Source organism: Podarcis vaucheri, assembly GCF_965113315.1.
Source record: "Podarcis vaucheri genome assembly, chromosome: 6".
In the NCBI taxonomy this organism is placed as follows: domain Eukaryota; kingdom Metazoa; phylum Chordata; class Lepidosauria; order Squamata; family Lacertidae; genus Podarcis; species Podarcis vaucheri.
Genome location: NC_138764.1, coordinates 85586394 through 85611480, shown reverse-complemented (window position 1 = coordinate 85611480; position 25087 = coordinate 85586394). Strand labels below are relative to the sequence as shown.

Below are 25087 nucleotides of genomic sequence, written 5' to 3'. Positions count from 1 at the left end.
GTTCTAGCATCTCTTAAATGGGCTCTAATATTAATTGCTCAGATCTTGACCATTTGTATAAACAAACCCACCACCAAGTACACACATTTAGTCATCCTGGGCAAGAAGAGTGTAGTGCTATCAGATGGAATCGGCAGCTGAGCAACAGTTAAGTTGGAGCAGTTTTGCAACCAATGAATTCCAATCGCTCCCATTCCCCAAGCAACAGAAAGTTCAGTAGCAACTTTTTACAGTCAAGAAACTTAAAGCATTTTTGTGAAAATGAAGCAGGCCATTTGGGAAGAGGCAAACATTCAAGCAGACAGTGACAGTCTTTAACAGGCCTAGGAAAACTCGGCCCTCCAGATGTCTTGGGACTACAATTCCCATCATGGGAGTTGTAGTCCCAAAATATCTGGAGGGCTGAGTTTGCCTATGCCTGGTCTTTAAAGTAGCACCAGGTCTTTAGGAGCGACAACACATCCTTGGAGCTGCCCCCATAACCCTTGTCAACTGCCAGCTACAAAGCAGCTTATTTGCTGGTTTTATATTTCTGTTTTCTTTAGTCCCAAACCTATTCAGTAGCTAGTAGCCACAACCTTTCCTTACAATCCTCATTTACACCTATAGAGGAAACCTACTTGTCTGTCTGCAATGAAACTGTTAGGCGGACCTGGTGGCATTTGCATTGTGCTTTGCAACATACACGTCCACCACAGTCAGCCTTGCTCTGGTTCCCTCCATATTAGACTAATTAATACACCGTACATGGGGCTGCCCTTGAAGTCTGCATGGAAGCTTCAAACAATTCAGAAGTGACTATTACAACTTTGACTCACTGGAGCCAGTTCACCAGATCAGAAGACACCCGTCTTATACAAGATTCAGTGGTTGCCTCGCTTCAATGCCCCCAAACCAGGACCAGAGTACTGCAATAACTGCCGTCCTTCATACAAACCTGCCTGCCAACATTGTTCATCTTTTTGAGGACCAGTTGTGGAATGCTTCCCTCAATAGAAGTGGGGGGGGGAGGCAAGTGGGTACACCCAAGACAGGGCCTTTTTAGTTGTGGCTCCCAAGTTTTGAAACCCATGTGGTCTGCCTGGCCATATCACTACTTACCGTATTTTTCGCTCTATAAGACGCACCAGACCATAAGACTCGCCTAGTTTTTGGAGGAGGAAAACAAGAAAAAAATATTCTGAATCTCAGAAGCCAGAACAGCAAAAGGGATCGCTGCGCAGTGAAAGCAGCAATCCCTCTTGCTGTTCTGGCTTCCGGGATAGCTGTGCAGCCTTCATTTGCTCCATAAGATGCACACACATTTCCCCTTCCTTTTTAGGAGGGAAAAAGTGAGTCTTATAGAGCAAAAAATACGGTACTTTAGGCAAGCGGCAAATACTGTTTTATTTCAGCGAGGTTTTGCAGAGTATCGCTTTATAATTATTTACACTACAACTGCATTTTAGTCCTTTTGAACTGCCATCAACGTATTTGCTATTATTGTGTATTGTTTTTATCCTGGTGAGTAGTTTTGTTTGTTTGTTTGTTTGTTGCATTTATATCTCACCTTTCCCCTAAGGAGCCCCAGGTGGCATACAGGGTTCTCTTCCTCCTATATTGTGTAATATAAAATGTTTTATGCCTGTTTACATTTAACAAGCTTCTATCTGCAGCAACTATGGGCAAATCAGATTACCAGCAAGACTTGGGAAATCCTGAGGTTGCTCCATTATCATTATTGCCGCTTCCCCCTCCCCCTCCCCCTCCTCCTCCTCCACCATTTCCTGCCCCCCCCAGGTTGATTTGAAACTTCATTCACAAAAGCAAGCTCTGAAGACTCTGTATGGGGAAAGGGTAACATCTGAGCCAAGGTGAAGAGGTCGAACGAGGGCAGAGTCCAAAGTAGTTTTAAGTGCTTGAGCTAAGTACTGAGGAGGCTAATGGAAGCTGTTTTAATTTATTACAGTCTTCCCCTGTGGATATAAAGACAACATTTTTCTACAGCAGCTTGATTAAAAAGTCTGTAATTCCCATTGTGGATATAAAAAACAAAACCGCTACAGACAGCACAGATCAAGCATCAGAAAAAGGACTTCTTTCCGCTCTAGTTGTGAATAAATGTTCTAGGGCTGGGAACATGTTTATACCTGCCCATTCTGCAATTCATTTCTCTCTGCAGGTTTCTAGCCTGGTTATATTCTACAGAAGGTGCATTCAGACAGCAGCTTCATTCCAGCTTCATGTTTCCTTCCATACAGTGGTACCTCAGGTTAAGTACTTTATCCGTTCCAGAGGTCCGTTCTTAACCTGAAACTGTTCTTAACCTGAAACACCACTTTAGCTAATGGGGCCTCCTGCTGCCGCCACACAATTTCTGTTCTTATCCTGAAGCAAAGTTCTTAACCTGAAGCACTATTTCTGGGTTAGCGGAGTGTGTAACCTAAAGCGTATGTAACCTGAAGCGTATGTAACCCGAGGTACCACTGTATTCGCTTTTGCATTTCATGTGAGCTTCCACCGATATAAAAGGCACCTCTGGAAATCTAGTGTAACCTAGCAGAAGTTTAGCACTTGTTTCCATGCCCAATGTTCCCAGAAAAAACAAAAACAAAATCTGTTTGCAACCCTGTTGATTCAGAGGTTTAGCACAGATGAGATTTAGGGTGCTATATCTTTCCCTCCGTTTAAAATTTAGCAAGCACGGTGGTATATCAGTTTGAAAATTCAGTTCTATAACACCACAAGGTGTTGCAATGTAAAAGCAATGTTATAAATCAGGACATAACCAGTAAAACTAACACGACAAACCCCTCAACTGAATGCAGCTATAGCCACATCACTTCCACCTTTCCCAAAACAGTTTACTACTATCCTTTGATCATTTCTTCACCTAAAAAGCAGTGGTTTCTCTCCCACAAATCACTTGAAAACTGCTTAAGGTGTTGCTGGCGGACCACTTAACACTTTTTCTGACCAACAGCAGTGTGTTGTGCTAGATGCTGTATGATTTTTAATTGTACTTTTATTGCTTCTTTTCTTAAATGTCACAAAATTCAAATTGGAATGAAACAAAGCACAATACATGAAAGAAGCACTTAAATTCATAATCAAAGTTAGTCTTTAATGCAATGGCTGTGCCATCCACCATCTTCAACCACAGCTCCAAGGACATTTTGTGCTAAGTTCACAGACCACTAGTAGCCTCCGGGCCAGAGTTTGGGAACTACTGACCTAAAGGAATACCCTTCTCTGGGGATATTATTGGCAAGACAATGAAAGCCCAATATATTTTAATGAACACATTAGTTATGTTTGCTTTTTTTCCACAGAGCTGGCCATGGAAATATAGTCAGGGTTCTCACTATTGGCAGTAGCAGAATGTATGGAAACTGCTGTACATGGCTGGGAGCTGATTGGTCTCTTATTAGTGCGAGAAACAAACTAAAGTAACATATGAATGGGCACACCGCGTTTATTTTTAGATTTTTAGGTGATCACCTCCCCTCTTCTGCCCACCATAGTGAAAGTGGAATGTAGTTGTTCCCCACAGAAGATGTAGAGAACAGGTGTTGGATCTACCAGAGCAGAAAGCAGGAAGCTGTGTTGCTTACTGTCAAAGCTCAGGCTTCAGGAACAACAAGTAGAAATTTCTGGGTTGACACATGGCAAGCTCAAATTATCCAGATCCTCAGCGGTTCTCTCACTGCAATCAATTATAAGCAAAGTGCCTATTTGTGGTGGACTTTTTCATGAGTACTAAAAATCAGCTTAAAAATTATCTCTGAGCTACCTTTCTATCTACGAGTTTTCTCTCCCATATGTGCTCATCACGGCTCAATATATATGCACAGCCAAATGCCCTACCTCAGAATTTAAACCTATCTTCCCACCCATATGATAGCCATGTTCAAATATATAAAAGGATGTCACATAGAGGAGGGAGAAATATTGTTTTCTGCTGCTCCAGAGAAGCGGACACAGAGCAATGGATCCAAACTACAAGAAAGAAGATTCCACCTAAACATTAGGAAAATCTTCCTGACAGTAAGAGCTGTTCGACAGTGGAATTTGCTGCCAAGGAGTGTGGTGGAGTCTCCTTCTTTGGAGGTCTTTAAGCAGAGGCTTGACAACCATATGTCAGGAGTGCTCTGATGGTGTTTCCTGCTTGGCAGGGGGTTGGACTCGATGGCCCTTGTGGTCTCTTCCAACTCTATGATTCTATGATTCTATGATTGCATCAGCTGATATCAACAGTTTAGGGCAGTGGTTTTCAACCAGTGTGCCGTGGCACCCTGGGGTGCCTTGAATGATAGCCCGGGGTGCCATGGGCAATACTGTCCTCTGTCCCTCTTTCCCTCCCTCCCTCCTCTGAGGTCCTCTTGCATCTCTGTCTCCCAAAGGCTTGCCCAGTGTTTGTTGCAGCAGTCCTGGCTATAAGCTCGACAAGCGAATGGTGCCTCTTGGAGGCACCTCTCTTTGGTGTGGGGTGGGGGGCAGCTCAGAGACCAGGGATGGAAGCAGCAGCTGCCCAGAGGACTCCCAAGGAGAGAGGAGAGGAGATGAGGCTGAGGGTGTTCCACAAGGGAGGGTGTTACAAAAAAGGGTGAGAGGCTGCCAGCCCTGCGGGCAAGCTCCTAGGCCCCACAGAATTGCCGCAGACAGAAGGTTGTTGGTTAAGAGAGCCGTGGACTCGAAAAGATTAAAAACCTTTGGTTTAGGGGAAATGGGTTCAAACTAGACCCCCATGGTTTCCCATCCCTGCTGGGGGTGGTAGAACTGTCTTCAATATTTCCCATTGCAGGTGGAGAGCAGAATTCTGAATATGCTATTAATTACAACAACAAGAATGTCTCTAAATAAAGAAAAGTGATGCAGGAAGAAGGATGAGCCAGTTTGTTGTTCCTGATGTGCCAAGTTTGGGGTTAGGGTTTTAAAGAAAACATGCAGGAATCACTCCACCCCAATATTTGGGAGGATTGAAAATGGTACCTACCCCCCCCCCGCTGCAGAATGAAACATCACTGCTCGCTATCACTTCATGAAATTAGCACCACATTCTGCTGCCTGTATAGGCTAGGTCAGTGGTCATCTTGCCTTCTTCCCTCATCACTTCATTCGACATTCAAGGCTTTGTTCCAGTTTCATTCACCAACTGAAACTGCGGATCTAAAACAGAGATGGGGCACCTGTGGCCCTCCAGATGTTGTTGAGAAGCCCCTCGCTCCCATCAGCCCCAAGCAGCAGGGGCAATGGCCACAAATTATGGGAGTTGAAGTCCAGTGACATCAGGAGGGTCTTAGGTGCCCTATTCCTGATCTCAAAGGTCCAGAGGTCCTTTCAATTGCCATGCTCATCCTGTAGAATGCCTGACCCTCCTGGCCATAGCATCTTTACATAGCAAGTTAAGTTTTTGGCTTTTCAGGGAACCCTTTCCCAAGCACTGCCAAATATTCCTGGGTGGGCTAAGAAAATAATAATCCATTTGGATTAACAGCCAGTTTGGAAGTCAAGGCAGATCAAATGTCATTACCTCAAGTGCCAGAGTTTTCTCACCCACCAGGCTAAATATTTTTAAGGGATGAACTATTGGCCTGACAGTATCCAACAATACCTTACACGTTGTAAGGCGTTCCACAAACACAACAACCAGAAATCTCCTTCTGGCAATCGTAAGATGCCTGCAGTGAACTTCCAGGGGAAGGGACCTCTTTGTGTGCCAGAAGGAGAAAGAAGTCCCCTTCCCTCTGCCATACACAGGAGTCTATGGGAAGGGACAGGTCATTCATTAACCATGTGCAGGGTTGGGACACACTTGGCAATATTCTGCTTCCAAACCAAGCATGGACCTTGAAACACAACTGTTTCAAGAAAAGGTTTATGTGAGATCTAAATGGAACTCTGGCCATTAACCTGGCTGCTACATTTCGGACCAACTGAAGTTTCCAAGTCGTCTTCAAAGGCGATTGCAACAATCCATTAGGGAAGATGAAGTACGGTGTCCAAGTTATTTCTTGGACCATAGGTGGTGAAACACCCCCAAACTGTGGACCTGCTTCTTTCAAGAGAGTGCAATTCTGTCCAAAACAGGTAATCTCCCCACTTCCTGGATGTGAGAATTCAGAACACCTCTGTCTTTTCAGGATTTGGCTTCAATTTGTTTTGGACCCACATCCAGCCCATCACTGCCTTGAAGCACCAAGCTAACACCTCAACTGATTCTGAGTGCCATCTGCAGATTGACACTTGGCTCCAGATCTTCTGGTGACAGTTCCTAGCAGCTACATGTTTAATGGCGTGGGGAACCCAGCGGGACACCACAGGACAATTCCCACGGTGCAGAACAGTAGCCTCTACTTTCTAGAAATGACTCCAGAGGCAGGAGTGGAAGCACTGGAGCAAATTGTCCCCAACCCCCACCCCTGAGACGCTCCAAAAGTAACTAAGCATGATGGCTATGTTCTATTTCATGAGGCAATATGCCTCTGAACGCCAGTTACTGGAAACCACAAATGAGGACAGGGCTGTTGCACACGACCTGCTTTTGGGTTTCTCATACGCGTCTGGCTGGCAACTGTGAAAGCAGGACGCAGAACTAGATGTGCCTTTGGCTCTTGTGTTCTTAGTAAACACAACTATTGTGTAAAAATGTGAAGCAGCTCCACAGTCAAACAGAACGACAAGCTGAACATTTATCTCCTCTAAAAAGCCAATGAACACTGTACTCCAAGTTGCCAGAAGAGAAGATGACAATACGCTTATCCTGTTATCTTCATCGCAGAGTTATCTAATGCTCCCCTATCTATTGGCATCCACTCTAAGCCCATGCATTGATTACTACCGTAGTCTGGAGCAATTACTGTCTTTGTTATGGCAGCAAGGTGAAGCCTCTGGGCACTATTTCAATAGCATTAATTAATAATATGGCCAGTAATTACCTAGTCTGCCCAGAACAGAAGAGCTGTTAAGGCCATTTATTCAGTTGTCATTTAGTCAACATTTGATCTCCCCTAAAAACTCACCATCTTCTTGCCTAAAGCTTTCTGTGTAGTATATAGCACCTATCCACCTGTTCATCTTTTTGCATAATATATTTTAAGGATGGAGTGCCTGCTGTGTGCAACAGAGACATAGATAGATATAGATACAGATATATATGAGTAAGGGAGGAGGTAGCCTTAACCAAAACAAAAACATGTTTAGAAAAGCAAGTTGCAAAAAGAAAAACTGCATGAGTGTCTGTAAACATTCGAGCATCTGTTAACGTTTGAGTATCTTATCTGAAACACAACTTTGTTTTTACTTGGAGTAAGACTTCAATTTTTACTGTGTCTGGAGGCTTTTCCTTCTTACGTTGAACATGTTCTTTGGCCTGTAAATAAAATTTCTTTTGGCCACGTTCACCCTTGACAATAGTAGAACTACAAACATTAATTTATTGTCTAGAGTCACACTTAATTTCGCACCATGAAATTGGGGTGGGAGAAGATGAAGTTATATAATTATACAATACCCTCTTCTCTGAGATGCAGCTGGGGTTGCCCCTTATGAGATTTCGGGGTCAGCTGAAGATCCATTTAGTCAAACAAGCCTTCATACTATAAAGTTTATAGGATATTGTTCCTTGACCAAGTTGTAAAAACTTTATAGCATAAAATTTATAGGATACTGATATATATATATATGGCAGGGCTGTGGTACTGCTGTTGCTATTGCGTCTGCTGTCATTTTTATCTGTTCCTGTTCTTATGATCTGTTGCTGGTATCTTTGGATTTAATTCGATTTTATTATAACCCATCCTGGGATTGCTTATAAGATGATGGACATATTAAAAATATTTTTGAAACAAAACAAATAAAGTTTCTGGTGTTAAAATGGCTCATTTGCCTGTTTGCTACGATTTGAAGAACTCTTAAGATATTGTAACCCAAATTCGACTCATGGTTCCTGAGATCAGGGAGGTTTTCAGCCATGTCTGGATACAACTGGATGCCATTTTGAATCAAGATGGCGGACAGAACCTTTCAAAACTATAAACAGTCAATACAGCATCCCTCGGTTTCCTTGCATAGCGTATTATGTTTTTAAAAAATATAAAGAAAAATACAGAAGGCTCTCACAATCTTGAGAAGATGAAATATGGAGGAATGGAATATACAGGAAGAATAGGATTAGGACATCGTGGGACGAGGAACATGCATTAAGAACTGCAGCAAAGAACGCAAGAGTAGACACACTGTGTTCTTGAAATCTACTGCCCACTAAAAACATTTAATCCCACTGAAGTCAGGACTGATTGTCCTGAGGGATGCTAGGCATGACAGAGAAACTTACCCGTGCGGGGTTACAGGCAGCTGACATCATGCTTACATTTTTATTATTTTTATCCCGCCCTTTCTCCAAGGATCTTAAGATGGAATACACTGGGTGGCTGGTTCCTGTGAATGCAGTGTTAGCACACCAGGTGCCGTCCATGCTGGTTTGCTAATGGTGCATGCATAAGAATTGGCACCCGATTTAAATGTGACACCAGCTGTTTTTTTGCATGCCTAGCATCACATTTGAAATCAGGCCTCGAAGGGACAAGGCTTGTATCGTTACCCCTGGAGAACAAAATAGCAAGGTCCCAATAAACAAGAACTATTGCAGATGTTATATTTTAGCCACAGTTCAAGCCTGAGTGGGAAATACCTAAACTATAACAACAAGAGTTATAACCGCTGCACGCTGCACACCAGTGTGGTGTAGTGGTTAGAGTGCTGGACTGAGACCTGGGAAACCAGGGTTCTAATCTCCACTCAGCCATGAACCTTGCTGGGCAGCCTTGGCCAATCACTGTTTCTCAACCTAATCTACTTCACAGCGTTGTTGTGAGGATAAAATGGGGCGGGGGAAAAACCATGTCCATCAGCTAGAGCTCCCTGGAGTGAAGGTGAAATATACTCATAATACATTACTAAATAAGGCAGTGGAAAAATTAAGAGGAATGTTGTTCCTATTGAAATTAGGCACCTAGAATTCAAATATTGAATAAAAACACTTTTTGCTTCATTGAGCTTTAATGGAAAATAGATTTTATCCAGTGTTCATTTGTTCTACATTTTATGATTTTCAGAATGTTATTACGTTTTAATGATTTGTCTGTACACCACCATGCTATTTTTTGTCATGACTTAAATATTCTTTAAAGTTCCAAAAGACTGGTGGCGAAAGTAATTTCCCAGTCCTGTATGGGCCATTGAACTTCAGTAACTTTTCCTCTGTGTAAAATTCACTAACAAAAAAGTTAGTTGTGAAGCTTAGTTAGGGATAGGTGCTGCTAGTGGTTTGTCTGTAGTCTGTGTAACACAGGTTAGATAGACCCCATTAGATCAAACCATGGTATGATAACCCGGGTTGCTTTAACTAGCCAAAGTTCAGCCATTGAAGTAAATTTCAGTTAGTTCTAAAGCAGGAGTGGGCAAACTGCAGCTCTCATCCTGATTTTATGTGGTTAGCAAGGAGGGGCGAAATGGGTGGCAGGGGTAGCAAGCAGCAGCATAGCTAGCCGCTCGTGTTGGACCGCATGTGACTCAGATATTCTGGAGCACGGACTGGACAGGGAGGCAAACGCCAATTCAGGTTTTAAGCAGAGTTTATTCGGTTCGCATATGCAAAGCAAATGGTGCAGCACAATACATTCGCAATCTGCACACCCCAATCAGGGTGCACCTACTTTTTATAGACTATACAAATAAACAGAGAATGAAACTTTACATTCTTATCCAATCAGGCTCTAACATTCCATGTTTCTCCTTTTGAAGGTTAAATTCTTAATTTACTCATTCTTGTTTGTCTCCCTGCTTGTGGCCTTGATCGTCTTGTAACAGTTGCATGATAACTGCATGCTGGAAGTTTCTATTTCTGAGGGTGCAGCCCACGCATCCTGCAGCCAGGGGAGGGGGGGCACTGCATGGAGCCTCTCCACCACCTCTTCCTCAACTGTAGGGCGGCTGAGGGAGAGGCGGAGGACAGACACAAGTCGCACGCTGCTGTCTCAGGCAGTGCAAAACCTGCAGGTGCCCACATTACTCCCAGGAAAGACGCGTGGCTTGGGCACACCGCAGGCCCTGCGGTAAGAGCCGGCCCCCACGGTATGGTGTCCAGTGCCAGCTGCATTACGTTTGTTGACTGAACTAAAAAGTTTCGTAAGCCTAATTAAAAAAACAAAAAAACCTCATTCTTTTTTCATTTTGTCACCCCCCTCACTGATGACACCCAGGGCGGCCCGCACCCCCCTTCCTCCGTCACTGGTAGCAAGGAGAATCAGAGAGTGCAAAGGAAGTGGCAGAGAGGGAGGCTGAAAGAGAAAAGTCCCTGCCCACCCTGGCCCTGATAGTTTACCCCTGAGGGTAAACTCCAGTTCTAAAGCAAAACCAGAGTCTTTTGATGTCCTCCTTGAGCACAGAGGAGAAGAGGAAGACAGCAAGCAACCCTGAGGCTTTATGGAGTCTTCAATGCTAACCCTTGGTTTAGTGTGATGTCTGAACTGGGACGCTATTTATCATTATGCAAACACGTATTCTTTATGAAAAGAGCACAAGATCTACGAAAGTCTAGTGAGGGACAACCATATTAGAAATCACTTTACAAACAAGCAAATAATTTAAGCATTTCCAGTCAGGACAATATGGAGTTTTAGCAGTGCCCCGTCGCACTGGCTGATCTCCCTTTAAACTGGGCTTTGGACCAAGTTTTGCAATAGGAGATGCTGGGCAAAGGGAGGAAGAGCAGTTTTCTGTCATGAAGAAGCAGGTGTAAAATGTCAACTTGGCGTGGGTGGAAGAGCAATGAGGCACAAATACCAGCCGAAAGAGACCGGCTTACCATAGAAAGGGGGACTGCTGTCACAAGGCACCCTGTACCACAAAAAGATACAGGCAGAAAGCAAGCAATCTGGTTTAAACAGGGTTGCATGCTTACACACTTGTGTGTGTGTGTGTATGTGTTTGTGTAACTCATGCACAAAGGTCATTTTTAGCACAGAACACCACACGGGCTTTCTTTAATGAGCTGAAGTCCTGCAAGGAACGCACATAACTAAGATACTTGTAATTAAAATACATGGAATATTATTTTCATGAACATGACAGGTGCCAATCTACAGTTGCTTGGCAGATTGCATGACCATACAATATCCTCTGCAATGAGCATAAGATAAGCATTCTCAGTTTAGGGACCCAGAATTTGTTAAAAAAACAAGAGCTGGATCCAAAGAAGCACAAATGGGACTCGGCTGGCCCAACGGTACTTCTCTGGCTCCTCCTGCCCACTGCATCTGCCTTGGTCTTCCAAAAGCTACTTCTGAGGATCAAGGGACTTTCATGAACAGTGTGGGGACATTACAGGGCTTTAGCAGAATGGAGAGTGGGGAAATCAGCAGAATTCAGAGGGTTACTTTGTGTGAATGCAAGCATATTTCTTCTCATGAAGTACCGTATTTTTCGCTCTATAAGACACACTTTTCCCCTCCTAAAAAGTAAGGGGAAATGTGTGTGCGTCTTATGGAGCGAATGCAGGCTGCGCAGCTATCCCAGAAGCCAGAACAGCAAGAGGGATCCACTGTGCAGCGATCCCTCTTGCTGCTCTAGCTTCTGGGATAGCCATGTGAAGCCTTCCTCCTGCTGCCCTGAAGAGGCTTCGCGTTGCTTTCGCTGAAGCCAGAACAGCAAGAGGGATCGCTGCGCAGCGATCCCTCTTGCTGTTCTGGCTTCTGGTATTCAGAATATTTTTTTTCTTGTTTTCTTCCTCCAAAAACTAGGTGCGTCTTATGGAGCAAAAAATGCAGTACACCTTTGGATCCATGTCATAATGAAAAAGGGCTGCTTTCCACCTTATGTCTGATTCTTCGTCATTCCTGCTTTAACTCCCCCCTCCCCGCGCAACCAATGAGGGACAGAAACTCCCCCACTTCCCCCCAAAGTGGAAAAATATGTTATTAGAATTCTAAAAAGTGTCTGAGATAAATGAGACACCATACAGTCTTATGCCAACTTCTGCTTCAGTAAATGTGCCTTAATATTCACTCCTGAGAAAGTTCAGCGAGGGTGGTATGCACACACTCAGAGTCTTTGATTTGTTTGTTGTGCTTCTCCTCACACACCTATACTCCAGGGTTAAAATCACGCCCTGTGTGAACTTGAGTTTCCTTGGTCCTTGAGCTATCAGGCGTAAAACCTGCCGCGCAGTCAAAGGAGTATCAAAATAACACCAGGTTGGCCCTTGTCCCTATATAACTGTCATTCTGGTCACACCAATGTATTGCTCAGGCTCACACTGCACATAAGTATCTTGGAGTGCTGAACTCAGGCCATGGCCGGGCTCACAGGCAGGCAGTGTGCATGTGAAGTGGTGCTTGCATATGCTAGGATTTGCACAATCTCAGTGACTTCACAAAAACACCACTGTGAGCGTACAGGCCTATGATATAGGTTCCCCAGGAGCTCAACTCAGCTACAAATCTGGTACAGTCATACCTCGGGTTGAAGTAGCTTCGGGATGAATATTTTCAGGTTGTGCTCCATGGTGACCCGGAAGTAATGGAGCGTGTTACTTCCGGGTTTCGCCACTCGCGCATGCACAGACGCTCAAAATGACGTCATGTGCATGAGCGGAAATGGTGAAACATGACCTGTGCACACGCAGTCACATTTTATTTCAGGATGCGAACGGGGCTCCAGAACGGATCCCATTCGTATCCAGAGGTACCACTGTAATGAGTTTGCACCCGGTTAAGTTCTGTCTGTCCGAACAACTCCCTTTGTGATACTCAAATCACCACCACACATCTAAACAAGCCCATCCAACTGTAGCACACTGATTTTTTCTTGCCACCCGAAACAACACTTTTGAGCATTATTCCTCTTTTCCAGGTGTGAAAGGGAAGATGAAATGTTTGCTAAGTACCATCCAGAGAATCTATGGCTGTGAACACATGAAGCTGCCTTATACAGAGTCAGAGCTTTGGTCCATCGAGATCAATACCGTCTACATTGACTGGCTGCAGCTCTCCCGGGATTTCAGCGAAGGATTTCTACCAGCCCCGTCCAGACATGCCAGGAATTGAACCTGAGACTTCTGCATCTAAAACAAATGCTTTGCCACTGAGCCATGACCCTTCTCTATTCAACTGTGACTCTAGGATTCTAGGAATAACTGGATTTCTATTTGGAATTAAAGAAACAAGAATGCAGGAGTAGCTTCAACGTGATATTGAAAAATACTGATCAATATACATAGACTGCCCAATGAATTTTAATTTTTTAAAAAACATCTCAGGGGCATCTCAGTTTTTTTCCCCTTAAAAAGTGTAACAGATGTCAACTCACTGGTCTTCCGCAAGCAAGGTGGAAAGAGCAAGAAAATGGTATGTTTACTGCATTCCTGTCAAGACTTGGGTTTGTGATGAGTAGTGAAGACCTCAATTTAAAGTTATAGTGACCTCCCTTGATCATTATGATGTCAGGTGACTCCCACTCAGGTGGTCCCACTCCCCTGCAAAAGTTGGCCCAATGAGGAAGGAGAAGGTCATGGTTCAAATTCCTGCTCAGATTGCAAACTGACTAGGTAACCCGGGGTAAATCATATTCCCTGAGGTTCAGCTCTCCATCTCTAAGATGAGAATTGACCTCAAAAAGAAGCTGAAGTATGAAACTCAGAGTTGCAGAGTTGGAAGAGACCCTGAGGATCATCTAGTCCAACCCCCTGAAATGCAGCTGTCCCATACAGGGATTGAACCTGCAACCCTGCCGTTTTCAGCACCACACTCTAACCAACTGCAGGTTCCAGGGTCTCTAAGGCACTTTTGCTATTTTAATACAGTGGTACCTTGGGTTAAAGGTTACTTAATTCGTTCCAGAGGTCCGTACTTAACCTGAAACTGTTCTTAACCTGAAGCACCACTTTAGCTAATGGGGCCTCCCCCTGCCACTGTGCCTTTGCCACACGATTTCTGTTCTCATCCTGAAGCAAAGTTCTTAACCTGAAGCACTATTTCTGGGTTAGCGGAGTCTGTAACCTGAAGCGTATGTAACCTGAAGTGTATGTAACCTGAGGTACCACTGTATGTAGTGATTCATAAAATGCTAAGAATCATGGCAAGCCAAACAACCTAAAACCCAAGTCGCTCTGATTTACGCAACCAACACAACCCCTTTACACAAAAACAGAAGTATTTTGCAGAGTCAGAATAGGAGAGCCTTGTATTCTCTCCTGAGCTTCTTGGGGCAAAGCCAGTCACTATCTCAAAGCTTCTTGAAGAGGTGCTCAGTGGCTGGTGAGCAGAGCAAGCAGAAGGGCCTGTGGATTTCTGTCTTGAAATTCTGTGGTCCAGTTGTGGTCCAATACATCTGGAGGGCATTTCGTTGGGAAAGGCCATCTAGCGGGGCAGAGGGGGCCGGTGGGCAGCTAGATCAATATGGTTTGGCCTATGTGACAGAAAAATCTGTGCTTGTGGTTTCCAACCTGTGTCTTATCCAACCACTGCTTCGTTCTGAAGTCAATCACCCAGTGAATTGCAATTAGACTAGGTAGCGAGCGCAGAAGTTTTAAACTGTCCCAATTATAAAAGGTGGTATACAAATACCGTATATAAAAACTAACAAACAAGCTCCAAGCAGACAAGGAGAGAGATTTGTGCTCCAAGTTAAGCGACTCATTATAAAACCACATTGGAGCAAAACACATAACTATTATTCATGAGTAGGATAATTCTAACACCACTCTAGAAACAATAAGCTCCCTTTTTCATCCTTTATGGGGTTTTCTTTTTTACCAGCTTTCTCAGAGCATGCAAGCACTACCCCCTCTTCCCATATTGGTTCAATTTATTGTGGATGCATGAGAGACTTTAATCTCTCCTTCCAAGTTTAAACTAATTTTCTAAATAATAATTTTCTCCCTCCACTTCTCTGAACACGGAAACTAACTGAACACCTCTGAATTCTCTGCTGCCATACATATTTTAAGAAGGTGTAGTTTCACCTGCTCATGTCTGAAGTTGCTGACCAGATCACCTTATTAAAGAGCAGATTGCTATTTAAAAAAATTAAATGTATGTATTGCCTTTCTGTGCATACCACAACCAGACGCCGGCTCACAAAACAGTTGAAGCATAACAACAAAGTAAATTGCATCACGTTGACGGTAAAATGAACACACAGACATGCCCTATACATTTCTTTTACCCAATTTTGTCCTGCAAGGGTATGATGAAAACTCAGGACAGCTTACAAATCAACATGAAAGTAATCATTAAAACTAACAACAAAGAACAAGACAAGAGCAACAATATCCAGTGTGTTGCAGAGGTTAGAGTGTTGGACTAGCACCAGGGAGACCCAGGTGCAAAATGGGGGATGCGTACAAAAGAAGTGGTAAAGAAACAAATGGATTTTTTGGTTCATATAGGGTGCAATCCCACACTCACCTAAAAATTCAATAACCTCTGAACTCAGTCGGGCTTACTTCTGAGCAAACCTATGTGGAACTACAATTTATATTATTCATTTTCAAACCAGTTGTAGCTATAGGAATTAAGTAAGTATTCTCTTTCTTAGGTGAGTTTGTATATGGTTCCTTGTGGTATAGCTAAAAAAAACCAATGAAAAAGCTTGACACAGACCCTACCCAATTCAAAACAAGAACAAACTGCATTTGATGTCAAGAATGTGACATTAGTTCTGAGATTAAAGCAGAAGCCCATTTGTTTTAAATATTAATACCTTGTCTTATTTTCAGCAACAACAAATCCAAACCATAAAGTTATCATGGTTGAACCATTTTACAATCAACATCCCAATATTTTAGCATTTCAGGTTTAATATTGTTCGAAAGAATAGTTGTAAAACTGAGCTTTGATGGGTCTCATTATGTAACTGGTACTAGACATTTGTTTCTGGATTTTGTTTTTACAAATATGAATTAATAAAGCAATAAGCAAGCCAAATATAAACAGCAATAGAACACTTACTGTCCCACCCACTTAACATCATTTATTTGTTGCCAAAAGGCAGATTCTACAAGAACGGTGAATGTATGCCATTACTTTAAGGATTAAAATCCAATTATTTTGTATGCTGTAACATAATATTACTTTTCTTAAAATATCATTTTTTCTGATGTTCTAGTTCAAATGGGTTGTAGTAAAATGAAGTACATAATTTTATTGCCTTCAGGAAGAGTAAAAAAAACAACACCTCATGGGCTGCAATCTTATACTCATTTACCTCACTGAACCCAATGTTGCTTACTTCTGAGTAGATGTGAATAGGATTGCACACTCTTTGGAAGAGGTGAGGGAGGAAAAAAAATACTGATTTCAAAAGACTGTCGATCTCAAATGTGTTTTTTCTTTACCTGTATTGATGAACACACCATGTCCTCTTTTGTTTTAAGGAAACACACTGTCTTTTTTTGGAAAAACAACAACCTTACCTAATGGTCACATCAGTCCTATGACTCTAGAAGTAAGTTCCAAGTACATTCAAAACCAGGCCGTTAAGCCTTTAAAAGAAGGGGGAAAGGAATATAACCAACTATGTTGTTGATTCTCAGAGCCCTTGTTTCGTGTTCTCCCAATTCTCAACATTTTTCAGGAGAGACTTATCAGGAGGATCTTTGATGTTTTATACCAGATACTTGGTACATTTAACAGGGAACCTGCACATTCATAATTCTCTCTAATACCATGACTGAACAGCATGTCATGGGTGACATGAGTAGCTGTTATCTTGACTCATCCATTCAAATTTAATGTCAGACAGGGATATATCTCTAAACATGTGTCTGCCTTAACATGCCCAATGTCAAGCTTAGAATTTCAAGGAACATTTAGGGGACTGGTCCGTGGCAATAAAGACCATTGCAGTCTCATTAATACCAAAGTCATCCAAATGATGTTTCTACTCCACAGTCTTGAAGTGCTAGATGATTTGATGGAATTTTAAATTGTTTATTTGTTAAATTTATACCCCACTTTTCTGTGTGGAGTGCCCAAGGGGTTTAATGCCAAAGTGAATCTCATTAAAAACAACCACCAAAAGATTTGAATCATAAACACGAAACAAATCCTTACGTGTTACAGCAACGTTTAAGCTCAGGCTTTTCAGAATACAAAATGCAGAAGAACTACCAAATATGGTGTTCTCCAGTAGCTCTGCGCAATTCCTACTGAAATAAATGGAAGTTGCTCAAGTGCTAGGAAATTCTGGTAGATTATCCCATGCCATATCACTGGGTGTTTTCCCAGCATGCATGCATGAATAGGAAAGAAAACCGGCTTAGCCATTTAGATCAGCCAGCATGTAAAGTTAATGGGCCAGAAGCGATAAACGGAGACATTTCTCATAGCCTCGCACACTCTGTGTGTGCACTGCTAAACTGAAAGGATTACTTCTGTGCTAGCAGTCAGAACATGTACAATTTGAAACGGTAGCACCGTCCATATTAAATGAAAGTGTTCACATGGAACCCTCTGAGAGCAAAAGCTGTACACCAGTAATTTAATCACCGGGGCCAGAGTCTGTTCATTTGTTGCTCTCGACAAAAAGGTGATGCCAGGTGTTTCATACTTGCCTGGCTATTATTTTGCCAAACTAATAAGTAAATTGCAACAGCCTCATTTGAATTTAGTATGTATTTAAAAATGCAGGCCACCATCTGGGGCACTCCTGATGCACATTCAAGAACAAGTAAATTCGGGCTTTAGGTGAACACAACCCTGGACTGGGTTTGTGGCACAGTAAGCCCTAATTTGCATGTGATGGTAAAGCAAACCACGGTTTAGCACAAATTAGCAAACGTGCGGGCTACCGGAGGGGAGATTATGTCTGCTTTGTTTGCCCCTGGTCATTCTCCTGCTATGTTAAGCCACGGTTTTGCTTAGTGTGACATCTAAACCCAGGCTTGTGGTTTAGTTCTTCTGGACAAACCACCGGCCATAAAACACAGGGCAAACCTTGGTTACAGCTCTTCAGTAGTCTGCAGAGAAGTAAACCACGAGTCAAGGTTTGGCTTAGTTCCCCAGGAGTTTGCACTTTTGGTCATTTGTGTTCTCATGGTTTGCTTGCTCACAATTTGTAGCATTTCAAACACACGTACCCTATACAATATAACTTTGGCTCAGCAAAGGCATGTTAAAAGTACTCTATAAAGTCCCATTGATTTCAGTGGAAGAATTACCGTATTTTTTGCTCTATAAGACTCACTTTTTCCCTCCTAAAAAGGAAGGGGAAATGTGTGTGCGTCTTATGGAGCGAATGCAGGCTGCTCAGCTATCCCAGAAGCCAGAACAGCAAGAGGAATTGCTGCTTTCACTGCGCAGTGATCCCTCTTGCTGTTCTGGCTTGTAAGTTTCAGAATATTTTTTTTCTTGTTTTCCTCCTCCAAAAACTAGGTGCGTCTTCTGGTCTGGTGCGTCTTATAGAGCGAAAAATATGGTAAGCAAATTCTTAACAGGGGTTATTTTAAAGTTCCATTAACTGTAGTTGGTTTGCACCCATTTTTTTTAATATTAAAGCTTAAGAATGGAACGTTGCTAAACATGCCTTCTCTGTGGCAAAAAACTTACTGATAGAAGACTCTTTCAAGATTCTAGAATGTTTTGAAATTATGGGAGAAACATCTCCATCTGTAATGTTGTACAATGTTGCTCTGGTTACACTCTTAAAAAACCCCCAACTCTTTTCTTCCTCCCTGTAGGATTCTTACAAGGCCATGAATAAGAACAGAACATATGACCGTGCAATAGAAACGAAGAAACAAACCACAGCTTTTTACATACACTGGGTCGACTACACCTATGCTATCCATACGACACAATTAATGTGATAACGGATAAAATAGTTGTCCACAAAAGACGAAAGACGACACTTTTAGGGTTGTTGTTGTTTTAAAAAAATATCAAAACAAAACCATGCACTTCTTCGGTTATTAGCACAAACCATGACAAAGAGTGGCGGTACAATGCTATAACTACAACTAAAGGAAACATCTGTCATATGCCTAGAAGAAGCAGGTTCTCTCTCTTATTATGTACCAGTATTTTGCTCATTGCCCTCTGCATATTGCTACTTTTTTCACGAAAAGTACGGGAGAAGAAGCCTCACATTCTAGTTTATCCCCCAAAACATTCTAGAAGGGAGAGGAGGCAAATAGTACTCATCTACGTATATCATTCACACTCAGAAGTGAACACTCAGCTCTTCTTTCCATCAGTGCAACAGAAACCAACCGCGTTCTCCTTGCAGGAACGAACAAAAAACTTTTCAGAAACATTGTTTTTAGAACTGTTCCGTGCAAAGCTGTTCTTCCTCTATTTATTTAATTTCACCCTGCTTTCAGGATATAAATCCTTTCGAATATTTCCCCTGTAAAATTACAGCAAGAATCCCACCAGACCTCTCTTGCAACAGCCTGCTGACCTAAGCTCCCATGGTACAGTTGCTGAAATGCAGCTCTCTCGTTATTCCTCCAGCCACCTAATTGTGGGATTTATCTTCACCCGATATTAACAGGGTGTTTGTTAAACACCATTAGAACAGTTAAGATCTATAAATAAAGATTAGGCATTGTCTTCATCTGTTTTGGTGGCCCTCTGTTCGGGTTGTTTTCTGAACTGACTTATGAGATAAATGTAACTGAAAAGGGATAAGCTCACTTGGGGTGGCTTTTCTGCCAGAAAAGAAAGTAAAGAGAAGACCAAGAAAAGGCAATTTCTTCTCTCTTAATCACTCTCTGTTTGTTTAGCTCTTATTCCTGTTCGCATCTGGCTGAGTTTGCAATACTTTGCTTTACAGAATGGTGAGTGGGAGCCACAGACACACTTAAACAAGGGAAATTATTGCTGGACTGAATTATGCATATAAAGACTGTTTTTTTTTTAAACTGCTTGTGATAATTTCAGATTTAGTTACATGGCAATTGTAGCTACAAGAGGTAACAAAAGTTGGAAAAACCACCGCAACTGAAATAATTTATACCTAGCAATGAATCTGTTGTGATCCTTTTACGGTTTCATAAGGCAAAATATAACAGTAACTACGTTCTCTCTTACATCTATGCAGATTTGTTTTACTTTATTCTTATTTTAAAGTTATAAACTGATAAAACCAAAAAGCCTCCAGGTGTCCCCCCCCCCGCCCTGCCAGCACAACTCTTCATTTATCCACACAGCGTAGTCAGAGGCATCTGAAACATTCCTTTACAACCAACCAAATTACCTCAAGGGTAAATCTCTTGTTAGTGTTTTTCCTTTTCTAAATAAATAAGATTTTTATCTGGCTACAGTTTACACTCTGTGCATTAAAACCAAGAGCATGCTCTAACCAAAGCTATGCATTTTTAAGTCCCACTGATCTCAACGGCAAGTTAATTATCCCATTGACTCCAATGGCACAGAAATGTGCTTATTTTGGCTGAGTTTCACCCAGTATATGTAAACTGACTACTTCATTTTAACCTTAATTGTTTTAATTTATTTCGGGGGAGGGAAGGTGTCACTTTCTCATAAATGCAATTATGTTTTCTGGTTTACATAAATCTCCAAAACACAGTTCCTTCAAAAAATAATAATAATAATTCTGGTAACAATTTTCTCATTAAGTGGCACAGCCTATGAATTTGCTACACGGGGAGATTATAGGAAAGATTAGTAATTAGTACCTTTCAGCTTCACTAGCTAGAGACAGCATGAATCGACATGTCAATACCAAATTTTATCAGAGAAAATGAGATTGAGTATGCCACAGAAACTCAGCCCAATAACAATGCAAGTATTCATTAATGACAGTAAGCAGAGAGATGGACACTATTAATGTCTAAGGCTGTGATTTTATGCAAGCTTAACTGGAAATAAGCCACATTGAATTCAATGGGATTTACTTTGGTTCAGGACTGCACTGTTTATGTGGGCAAAAAATGAGTAGACCAAAAAAAAACCCACACCCCATACAATTCTGCACTTACATGTGTATTGTTTTTAAATACTTCATTATGAAAGGTAAAGCCCTGAGATAAAAAGCTTCCAGAAAAAAGTTGATGCAGCAAGGCCTAATACCACATTAAACTAATGTCTAAAATGCCAATCACCAATGAGATGTGTTCCTTTTCCGGCCACAGTTACATGTTCAGGTGGGAATATGGAGTCATCAGAATAGAACCCTCCAGAAGGCGGGCACAGATTCTTACTGGTAATTTTCTTTACTACCATTATTAACAAAGCAGCTCCAAATTTAGCTTTATACAGGTCTTCATCTTTACCACAACTACAGGTCCAGAGCATTTCACCCATGTGGTGATGTTACAGATCCATGTAGCCAGAATCACCATGCAAATGCTTAAAGCAAAAGGAGAAAAATAATGTTATGAAAAGTACACCACCATCCAGAATGCAGCGGTCCTTAGGACCTGTGACACAGTGTTGATTTATGATACTTCTGAAGCTATGTTCTGCACTGTCCTGGGTGTGTGGAGTGCTTCTTCTGAACCAACGCTATTGTTTCGTTGCCAGCTTTGAAAATCTCGTTTCAAGACTGTCCTTGGGATATAGTTGGTGCTGTCAAAAAACCGCTGTGCTTTGAGATTCTTATGCTTCATTTACAGCGTATTAAGAGAGAGGAAACCCCACATAATTTGGATGGCTTGTGTCGAAGCAAATATGAACTGAGCTGTGTGTTAAAAAGAAGAAAAAGCTTCAGGGGTGCAGTCCAACTTAAAGAAAATCTATGTGCTACAGTAAAACCAGGGAAACCATCAGGTGGAAAACAGGACTAGTATTTAACTATTCTCATCTTCAGGATCAGGACCCAGAAGCTTATGGAAGTCAAATGTAAGTTAGTAGCCCTGCTTAGGAAAGAAACACTGTAACTTCCTTGAGATATTCAAAATGCTTTTGCCTGTAAACCTTTGCACCAAGATGATTTAACCCACAACCTGGCCCACTGCTTTAAGAATGTTAAGGGATGCACACACCTGACACTGCCTCCAAGGAAACAGATTCGTAACAATAGAAAACTGGTTCACCACATGTATTTTGAAAGTTCAGTAATTAATCCAAAAGGAGCATATCAATCTAATAAAGATTGGCTGAGAAACACAGCAATCTGTACACTATAAACTTCCTTCAAGGGCCTTTCTCAGAGTGCAAATATTCAATTTCACACTTAAATGCTTATTTAATATGTATAAATCACATTAACCTTTCTTCTTGAAACAGTAAGTCAGTTCTACTTTTTTGTAATAAAGACTTTTTTTTTACATTCTCCCTCTTAAAGTCTCTCGCCATCATATTAAATTTGCATGTTGATAGAACATACAAATCTAGACATACTTTGTATGCTTGGGATTATTATCATCATCTTAAAATAGATTAAAATATTTAACCCTAAAGCAAAATGGCATCCATAGCTTATATTACAAATGTCGTGTTTAAAGATTATACTATTCTCATTGGTAAAAGCACCAGGACATTATACGGGCAAAGTCCCATTCACTTGCAACTTTATTTTCATTTTTAAAACAGAGAACTTTTGCTCACTGGTGTTCCTCTGTGTGGCGATTGCTAAATAATGCACACATTAAAAACTTGAAACAGATGTAAAGCTATGATTGATGCCACATTTACAAGATCAATAACATTCATTACATGCAATTTCAATTATAGCAGCATTACTAAGGTCTTAATATTTGGGGTGTTCAAAACATTCCATCTAGAACATATAAAAACAGGAGCACTGATCTCTCTAATGATAGCTACATAAATATAATTATCCATGGTGTAACAAACTGAGTATTTTTTTCCTTCATTGCCATGTTACTTTTCTTGAAATAAACATTTTCTATCATCACTGGTGGGTTACCTATACACAGTTTTCACACACAACTGAAACTCTCTTATGCCTACATTATATCCACTCCACTTGATGAAATGCCCGAAACTATGCACTAATACTCAACTAGTGATTAAGACAGAGAATCAGCATTCACCTACTCGAAATAAGGCAAGAGGTTTGATAAGGCTCTTGCAGACTCATTCAACACGGGGGAAACCTCTCCATATGTTGTGACACAAAAATTTCTCAGAAAACGTTTGACAAAATAATAATAATCTTTTTGCAATCCCCAAAATAATGCTGTGAGTAGAGAGATTAAGGATCTGTCAAGATTCCACAGCAAGTGGATAGATATGTAAATTAATAAAAAAAACAACCTCCTCACTTAGTAAATAAGGTGCGGGAGAGAGAGAGATAAATCCTTATACACATAAACCACTCACTTTTTTGAGCTACAACGGCATAAAACATATTCATAGCCTCCCACCCCGCTTCCCAAAGCCACCTGGGACACGCACAAGCGCGTGGATTTTAAGTTCTGAAATACTTGGAACGCGTAAAAGGAGAGAGAAGGCGAGCTGATGTATGAAGAAGGGGCGCGTTTTTATCCTTCCAGCAGAAAAGCTGGGGGAAAGGGACCAAGAATGGGGAGAGATGTCACCCAATATTTAAGATCTAAGGCAGCAGCCCCCCCATAAGCCTCCATGAAAAGAAATGTCCCATTGGGGAGGTTCAAGGACCGTTCCCAGCCCCGGTAACCTCCACTCCACCCGGCCCGGGCAAGTGAATGCGCTTGGGGATGTCCAAGTGCGCAAAGCATCGCTCGCCTCCACCCGGCGCCCCTTTGCCAAAATCATGAACGGGGGGGGGGGGGTGCGCGATGGAGAGAAGAGGGAGGAGGGCACTGCATCGGGGCGGGGGTCCCGTCCACTCACCGCAAGCTGCCGCAGAGCGTCTGGCGCCGCCGGGCTCCTGTCCCCGCAGCCGCCTGCGCGCCAGGAGAAGAAGGAGCGCGCGAGGCCGCCTGCGCTCCGGACAGCCGCTGCCGCTCCGAGCTGGAGAAGTCCGCAGCAGCCGGGAAAGCGCGCACCGTCCGCTCCCCTTCGAGCAACGTGCCCAGCAAACTCCTCACGCCGCCGCGCCAGTGAGCTTGTGCGCGCGAGGTCTGCACATGCCCACTCAGGAGCAAAGATGCTGCCGCTCTGCCCTTACCTTGCCCTTTACCTAAAGTTCAGCGGCTCCTTCGCACACGCGCGCCCAGGAGTCCTCGGTGGGTGGGTGGGGGGAGGCGGCCGGCGAGGGTGCGCGCGTCCAGGAAAGAGCGAATGAGTGAACGAGGGAGGGAGGGACGGAGAGGGCGGGAGGCGAGGGAAAGAGAGACACACCGGCAAGTTGTTATATTCTAACCAAGGAGGTCTGGGAGGAGGGAGAATAGCGAAACTTTCTTTCTACCTACACTTGGTAAAGTTGCTTGCTTGCAAACAGAACATCTCCCGTTACCTTGCGCCGAATTGTAACCCGAGGAGTGATTTCCAGGAGCCTGCGCTTGGTTACATGGCGCAAGAGACAGGCGATCGTCGAAGAATGGGCTTAGCGCGCGGACTCGCCAGCTCGACTCACTTGCAGATTTGTTCTACTAGTTTCCCCCTCACCGCGCCACCCGCTTTTTAAATGCTATCGTTCCACGTTAAGTCGTCAGCGCAGGTCGCTTTCTTTAAAGTGAACTCTTATTTATTTCAGCAGGACTTGCAGTGCGCGCGCAAAGCTCGGCAATGTTCCTTGATTCCAACGAGGCTTACTTCCTCCCTAGGAACCGTACTTAGGTTTGCAACCTTGAAGTTTTAAAGTCAAGGTATGTTGCCCAGTATACCTTGACAATCCTAATCACATTGTAAGCTGTTCAGCTTTCAGTTAAGAGTTTCGTGGGGTTTGCTGCGGAGCAAGTGTGCACACGACTGCAGCCTTACTTGGAAATACTGTATCTCCCGTTGACTTCAGGACGGCTGCTGAGCCTGAGCGAGGCGCTCTTAGTTTGGGAAGACTGCATCTTGGTCCTTGCCTTGTGTGGCCGCCGGCACACCATCGTCAGCGTATTTTCCACCACACCAGGGAGAACCTGAAGTGGCTACAACACTCTGCAAGACGTGTCAAATAATAAGTTTAGAGATGGTAGGGACCTTGTGGGCCATCCAAGTCTTAGCTCCCCACCCAGTGTAGAATCTGGATGCTTCCAGAGAAG

The 25087-nt window shown here is 42.7% G+C and overlaps 1 protein-coding gene across 2 annotated transcripts in view; it reads right to left on the bottom strand.

The window, feature by feature from the left end:
• Nucleotides 1-24136, bottom strand: part of EYA2 (EYA transcriptional coactivator and phosphatase 2) — a 146325-nt gene extending 122189 nt beyond the window's left edge. The window contains exon 1 of one of the 2 annotated variants that reach the window (XM_082226149.1): nucleotides 24061-24136. The gene's annotated coding sequence lies outside the window, so the exon portion shown is untranslated. Of the gene's footprint in view, nucleotides 1-23783; nucleotides 24030-24060 lie in introns of those variants that run through there. The other variant, XM_082226150.1, reaches the window with a different exon arrangement.
• Nucleotides 24137-25087: the final 951 nt, after the last annotated feature.